The 8,736-nt window shown below is 34.7% G+C and overlaps 1 long non-coding RNA gene across 1 annotated transcript; it reads right to left on the reverse strand.

The window, feature by feature from the left end:
* Positions 1-5,951: 5,951 nt before the first annotated feature.
* Positions 5,952-8,736, reverse strand: LOC138313246 (uncharacterized). Its single transcript, XR_011207147.1, has 2 exons — positions 7,922-8,736; positions 5,952-7,677 (listed from the first exon to the last, which is right to left on the reverse strand). It is a non-coding gene; the product is annotated as an uncharacterized lncRNA (long non-coding RNA).

The raw sequence follows: 8,736 nt of genomic DNA on the forward strand, positions 1-8,736 counted from the left end.
TAGTCTCCCGTAGTCAAGAAGGACAGGGAACTGTCGCAAAATACATGTAGACCATGGCTGTTATCTAATCGCATTCCTAGTAATTATCATGTGATGTACTAAATATATATAATTCACATCTATAATAAGAACCCTGTCTTAAATTTACCCGAAATAGTTGTTTTATTTCATCAAATTGTAAAATAACTCATTTTTTTTCAACTATACTATCATGTTTCAATTTATAAACATCTCATTAATTTTCTTTTCCAATGGATGTGTGGAGTGCATACAGTCTCATTTGAATAATATGTTTCATATAACATTATGTATTATATTGTATTGATAGTCTGAGTATAAATCCCATTTGATATAGTTATACATGTAGTTGACCATTTTGCAAACGTAACATGTTATATGGTTAGTATTGCACATTACCTATCTGTCTTTTCCTAAGTGAGGGTGTGGGACGAGGGTGCTTTCACAGTATTTAATCATTCTTCAGTGATGCATAACTTAATTTGTACATTATTATTACATTATGTTGTTGAATAAACTATAATTAAACTTATTACAAAGTCTTTCTATGTTTGTATAAGTATTAAGCCACTACATTTACATATAACAGAGTAAGCTCCCTTGCGGGAAGGTACTTCTTGTTATGTCATTATTTAAGTATAACAGAACGCTTGCAAACATATGATATCACAACCAATACCTACCCACAAGTGCAGATAACTCTGTAATATGCAAATAGAGAATGCAACGGTTATAACAAACCTTTGGGGACCACCTGATTCACTTCGTTATACACATAGATTGTTATACACATATTACAGATAACTAAAAGGAACCTTGAAACGAAAATTACTATAACATGGAAACATAGACACATGAATTCACTGTAAGCAAATTCATTATTAACGTGTTTTACACTATATTAACCTTATGCAACCAACTTCTAGAGGTTATAATGGAACAAAGAAGATCAATGAAGAGTCTTTCTGCGGTGACCTAAAAACATCAAATACAGATGTTACAGCTTATTAGTTTAACGTCTTATTAAAACCAGAGTCATGTAAGGACATGCAAGGTTTGTTGATGGAGGTAGGCCGGAGTACCCCGAGAAAAACCACCGCCCAGTAGTCGATTTGGTGGTAAACACTCCTTATTAAGATCAAATACTGACGTTATCATATGGTGACAAGTCGTTGTGGTGGTATACACACCTATTTAGATAAAATACAGACGTCATGTGGTAATAAGTCTATATGGTGGTATACAGAGCTTATTAAGATCAAATACTGACGTTATCATGTGGTGGTATAAACATCAAATACAGACGTTATCATGTGGTGACAAGTCGATTTGGTGGTATATACACCTTATTAAGATCAAAAGCAGACGTCATGTGATGACAAGTCGATGTGGTGGTATAAACACCTTATTCAGATTAAATACAGATGTTGTCATGTGGTGACAAGTCGATGTGGTGGTATAAACACCTTATTAAGATCAAATACAGACGTTATCATGTGGTGACAAGTCGATGTGGTGGTATACACACCTTATTAAGATCAAATACAGACGTTATCATGTGGTGACAAGTCGATGTGGTGGTATACATACCTTATTAAGATCAAATACTGACGTTATCATGTGGTGACAAGTCGATGTGGTGGTATACACACCTTATTAAGATCAAATACAGACGTTATCATGTGGTGACAAGTCGTTGTGGTGGTATACACACCTATTTAGATCAAATACAGACGTCATGTGGTAATAAGTCTATATGGTGGTATACAGAGCTTATTAAGATCAAATACTGACGTTATCATGTGGTGGTATAAACATCAAATGTGGTGGTATATACACCTTATTAAGATCAAATACAGACGTTATCATGTGGTGACAAGTCGATGTGGTGGTATATACACCTTATTAAGATCAAATACAGACGTTGTCATGTGGTGACAAGTCGATGTGGTGGTATACACACCTTATTCAGATCAAATACAGACGTTATCATGTGGTGACAAGTCGATGTGGTGGTATACACACCTTATTAAGATCAAATACAGACGTTGTCATGTGGTGACAAGTCGATGTGGTGGTATACACACCTTATTAAGATCAAATACAGACGTTATCATGTGGTGACAAGTCGATGTGGTGGTATAAACACCTTATTAAGATCAAATACAGACGTTGTCATGTGGTGACAAGTCGATGTGGTGGTATACATACCATATAAAGATCAAATACTGACGTTGTCATGTGGTGACAAGTCGATGTGGTGGTATACACACCTTATTAAGATCAAATACTGACGTTATCATGTGGTGACAAGTCGATGTGGTGGTATACACACCTTATTAAGATCAAATACAGACATTATCTTGTGGTGACAAGTCGATGTTGTGGTATAAACATCAAATACAGACGTTATCATGTGGTGACAAGTCGATGTGGTGGTATACACACCTTATTAAGATCAAATACAGACGTTATCATGTGGTGACAAGTCGATGTGGTGGTATACACACCTTATTAAGATCAAATACAGACATTATCTTGTGGTGACAAGTCGATGTTGTGGTATAAACATCAAATACAGACGTTATCATGTGGTGACAAGCCAACGTGGTGGCATACACACTTTATTAAGATCAAATACAGGTGTTGTCATGTGGTGACAAGTCGATGTGGTGGTATACATATCAAATACAGACGTTATCATGTGGTGACAAGTCGTTGTGGTGGTATACACGCCTTATAGACATCAAATACAGACGTTATCATGTGGTGACAAGTCGATGTGGTGGTATACACACCTTATTAAGATCAAATACAGACGTTATCATGTGGTGACAAGTCGATGTGGTGGTATACACACCTTATTAAGATCAAATACAGACGTTACCATGTGGTGACAAGTCGATGTGGTGGTATAGATACCCTTATTTAGATCGAATACAGACATTGTCAGGTGGAAACAAGTCAATGTGGTAGTATACACACCTTATAATACAGTCGTTATATCATGTGGTGACAACTCGATGTGGTGGTATACACACCTTAGTAAGATCAAATACTGACGTTATCATGTGGTGACCAGTCGATGTGGTGGTATACATACCTTATTAAGATCAAATACTGACGTTATCATGTGGTGACCAGTCGATGTGGTGGTATACATACCTTATTAAGATCAAATACTGACGTTATCATGTGGTGACAAGTCGATGTGGTGGTATACACACCTTATTAAGATCAAATACAGACGTTATCATGTGGTGACAAGGCGTTGTAGTGGTATACACGCCTTGTAGACATCAAATACAGACGTTATCATGTGGTGACAAGTCGATGTGGTGGTATACACGCCTTATACACATCAAATACTGACGTTATCATGTGGTGACAAGTCGATGTGGTGGTATACACACCTTATTAAGATCAAATAAAGACGTTGTCATGTGGTGACAAGTCGATGTGGTGGTATACATGCCTTATACACATCAAATACAGTCGTTATCATGTGGTGACAAGTCGATGTGGTGGTATACACGCCTTATACACATCAAATACAGACGTTATCATGTGGTGACAAGTCGATGTGGTGGTATACACGCCTTATACACACCAAATACAGACGTTATCATGTGGTGACAAGTCGATGTGGTGGTATACACACCTTATAGACATCAAATACAGACGTTATCATGTGGTGACAAGTCGATGTGGTGGTATACACACCTTATAGACATCAAATACAGACGTTGTCATGTGGTGACAAGTCGATGTGGTGGTATACATGCCTTATACACATCAAATACAGACGTTATCATGTGGTGACAAGTCGATGTGGTGGTATACACGCCTTATACACACCAAATACAGACGTTATCATGTGGTGACAAGTCGATGTGGTGATATACACACCTTATAGACATCAAATACAGACGTTATCATGTGGTGACAAGTCGATGTGGTGGTATACACGCCTTATTAAGATCAAATACAGACGTTATCATGTGGTGACAAGTCGATGTGGTGGTATATACGCCTTATAGACATCAAATACAGACGTTATCATGTGATGACAAGTCGATGTGGTGGTATACACGCCTTATTTAGATCAAATACAGACGTAATCATGCGGGGACAAGTCGGTGCGGTGGTATACACACCAAATACAGACGTTTATGTGATGACAAAACGACGCTAGTGTTATAGTCCCAGATATGTATGGTGTTAGTTTTTCAGTACCAAGATATGTATGGTTCTAGTGTTATAGTATACAGATATGTATTGTGTTAGTGTCATAGTACCCAGATAGGTATGGTGTTAGTATTTCAGTACACAGATATATACATAATGTATGGCTTTAGTGTTCTTATACCCAGATATGTCTGGTGCTAGTGTTATATACCAAGATATGTATGGTTTTTGTATTTCAGTACCAAGATATGTATGGTGCTTGTGTTATAGTATCCAGATATGTGTGGTGCTAGTGTTATAGTACCCAGATATGTGTGGTGCTAGTGTTATAGTACCCAGATATGTGTGGTGCTAGTGTTATAGTACCCAGATATGTGTGGTGCTAGTGTCATAGAACCTAGATATATATGGTGCTTGTGTTATAGTATCCAGATATGTGTGGTGCTTATAGTATCCAGATATGTGTGGTGCTAGTGTTATAGTACCCAGATATGTGTGGTGCTAGTGTCATAGAACCTAGATATGTATGGTGCTAGTGTTATAGTACCCAGATATGTGTGGTGCTAGTGTCATAGAACCTAGATATGTATGGTGCTTGTGTTATAGTATCCAGATATGTGTGGTGCTAGTGTTATAGTACCCAGATATGTGTGGTGCTAGTGTCATAGAACCTAGATATATATGGTGCTTGTGTTATAGTATCCAGATATGTATATCACTAGACTTCTGGTTCTCATATGGTTGGTACAGTACCTGTGTTCTCCTTATTAAATGTTTAATGTATTGCCAATATTAGATTTATGAAGTGTCACAGTTGTCTTAGCCTTTTAGTCAAATGTTGCAGTAAATATTTATAGGAATTAGAGTTTTATAAATAAAGTTTTATGTTGGATGGCAATTTTATTTCTTTTATATCAGTTTTGTGAATATAGCATATATTGACATGAAAACTCACTATCATTCACCATCTTTTTCATAGTCAGTTGTTTTTATTTATCCAATTGCAATCTTATCTTGATAATACAAAATTCTAATACCTTGTTACACATTTATGCTGGATCACTATATGGCAAAAACACACACCACAACATACATATACAACCAACACATACACCCTCATACACACAGACATACATGTACACATATAGACATATCATTCAAATATAGACAGAAAGACAAGCACGCACAGCGGTAGATAAACATAGAAACAAAAAGATAGACAGAAATTTGTATAGATATGGAGGAGAGAAAAAATACACATGTAAGTTTTCTGTGATATTTCAAAAGCTTCGATTTCTGACTAGGTCTGGCACAAAGGTGTACTTGTAAAATTACAATCATATGGCCATGGTATTTCAGGAAATTTCTTGTTATGGTTGGAAAATCATCTTAGTAATCGAAAACAAAAAGTATTTATCAATAATTCATTTTCTGAAATAGGTAGGATTAATGCTGGAGTCCCTCAAGGCTCAATACTCAGTCCTCTTCTTTTTGTTATCTTTCTGAACGATATTACTGATGAGCTTTTAATTGAATGTTCTACATGTCTTTTTGTGGACAATACAGCTATTAAAATTCTCATCTTCATGCAGAGAAATTGAATATGCTCTTACCAGTAAAAGCGATTAGAAAAGATAAATAGGTAGGAAAAAGCATTGATGAAGATTTAGATTTTATTTTTTGATGACATTATCAACATTTGAGTTGACATGCCACACTATACAGTACAGATAACTTGAAAACAGTTTAAAACAACTATATCATTTATTTGTATTTGTGAATAAATTCCATAACATTTAACATCTTGCAAGATTTCACATGATTCTAGGATAAATTGAAGTTAATTGATAAGAAGCACTATGTGTTTTAACAAAAAACAACAGGCCCATGGGTCATCTGACTATTGGCACATTATACAACACCTCAAAGAATAAAGCAGTAGCAAACAATTAAGGCAATACAAAGACATCTTTTAATAGGAAAAGTTCAGGTTCTGATATATTTTATTAATTAGACCATGAATTAAAGTCCCTTGATCCCCACCATTCTACAAGTTTAATATCCAGTCTCTTAGGGACTCTTAGTTATTTACAAGAATTTGTTTAAAGATTTTAGCCTATTAGACCCCTATGACCTTAAATGAAGGTCAAGGTCAATCATTTGAAAAACTTGATTTCAGCCTTTTTGACCCCTGTGACTTTGAATGAAGGTTAAAGTCATTCATTTGAATAAACTTTGTAGCCTTTCATCCCAGCACGTCACAGGCCCAAAATCAGGTTCCTAGGTCTCATAGTTATTCAAAAGAAGTCATTTAAAGATTTTAGCCTACTTGGGTCAGATGACTTAAAAATAGGAACTACTTCATATCAATTTCACAAATGTCATCTGATCACACATATTACTCTTCTTTGTAAAATAAATACAACAACTATTATATATAAGTTACAAATGTCCACAGAATACCTATAACAATAAACTTTCAATAGAAATAACAACTGAATTATATGGAATGCATTTTATGCCAAGCTGGTCTCCATAATTAATATTTATTCTATAAAATTAATTGAAAATAAATACTACTTCAATAAAAATAAGTATTGTAGTCATATTCATGAATGACATTTTATGTTAAATATAACTTGAACTCTATAAATTCATGTTTTATGAAAAACTTCAAACTGATTCTGTCACCTTAAAGTCATAAAGATGTTGACTTAATAAAAACACAATAGCAACTATTTTCAAATGATTAACAAACATCTCAACTAAACATTTCATTTTCTTAAATAAACATAGCTGACTAGCTGCAAATGACACCAAATATTCATATATCTTTTTTCATTCTGAAAAAAATATCAACTGTTTCTTAAACTATTAAAATGACAAACACAACTTAATAAATACATACCAACTGTTCATGATCAAGTCATATACATGTAAGAACACATCACATATCATTTCATATGAACAAATCATAGTACAAGTTAAATTCAAGCACTAATTATTCTCTCAATTCCATTTGGAAATCTGAAGATTAGTGATACATATTATATTTCCTTGTTGCTGTGTTTGTCAGCTTCAGGATCTCCTGGATAGGTTAAAAGGTACAGCAAAGTCATCAGTGTGATGAGATTACACATTTTCCCCATACTGGCCCATTACCAGGAACCAATCTAGGAAGTTCAGAATTCAAGTGTAATCAGTCAGTTCATCCTCTAGTTTGGTTCATTGATTGATTGATGGGGTTTAACCACCTTAATGTCCTTGTTACAGTTATAATGGAGCCCAGGACACTCTCTAGTTTGGGAAAGTCCTCCTGGGAACATCTTGGCAATGGCCATCACATCTATTGGTGTGTCATCTGATCTTGTAGCAGGGTTAAGGTAACTCAACTTGCCGACGACCGTACCCTCAAATGGAAATTTCTTGATCATCTTGTCGACAACAGTGCAATAGAATTTCCTGACAGACCTTTAGAATAAAAAGAAAACAATTACCTGGTAGTGTCAAGCTTTTCTTTGGTAGGTTATCACAAATGTAATTATTATTGATAATAAATTATAACAAACTTCTATCATTGTATTATCCTCCTAGAAATGCATTTAATTCATATTATTGCAGAATTTGAAATGTCCTTGATTAATCATTTAAAAATGTTTTACATGTTATTTATAATACATATTCATGATTTATACACTTACATTGTTTAACTTACCCAAAAAATTTTATTGATCAAGGATGGGGAAATGCTGTCTTCATTGTCGACTACATATGCCTCAGGCACAATGGTCCAATGTCCAAAAATTGTTGTGTAAAATAATTAAGAATTATCAATGATTAAAACATAAGGGTGTGATATTCATATAAAAATATAGACTTTATATCAACAAGAACTACAATCATACACATGATCATATACAAATTGAAATATTCTGTCATACTTCTTTTTCTTCAAAATAATTGCTACTTTTCATATATATTAGAATTATAGTAATACACGAAAAGTTGTGTTAAACCATTTGAGTGGCTCTAGGATGAAAGCCAGAAACAAGTAGTACATTCTCATCTTGGGAGATGATAGTTGAGCATCAATTAACCTCTTGATTCGGCCAGACTTCGTCACCACACCATGAGAATTGAAGTACCTGTAGCTCTGGAGGGCTGGCCAGTGATCTAGCAGGCACTTCACTTCACACACTTCTCAAGGCTCAACCAATGGGTAGAACAATGTTCAGTATCTTGGTTGGCTCTACACCCCAAAACTTTGTAAATTCTTTGTACTTCTCTTTCCTGCTTGAGCTCAAAATTTATAATTTGACATATTTCTCTGTTAAATAATTGAATGATTAAGGATCCTTCTGGCCAGCCCTAATAAATTGTTCATGTCCCCTTTATCTACCCATACCTGTCAGTGTGTGATAGGTAGGTAGATAATTTATTCTTTTTATGATAAGACATCAAATACCTCATATTATTAGTTTTCTTTCTAAAACTGAAGTTGTAATAGTATAGAAGTATAGAATTTTGATC

The sequence above is a fragment of the Argopecten irradians genome, unplaced genomic scaffold (genome assembly GCF_041381155.1).
Source record: "Argopecten irradians isolate NY unplaced genomic scaffold, Ai_NY scaffold_0618, whole genome shotgun sequence".
Lineage (NCBI taxonomy): Eukaryota > Metazoa > Mollusca > Bivalvia > Pectinida > Pectinidae > Argopecten > Argopecten irradians.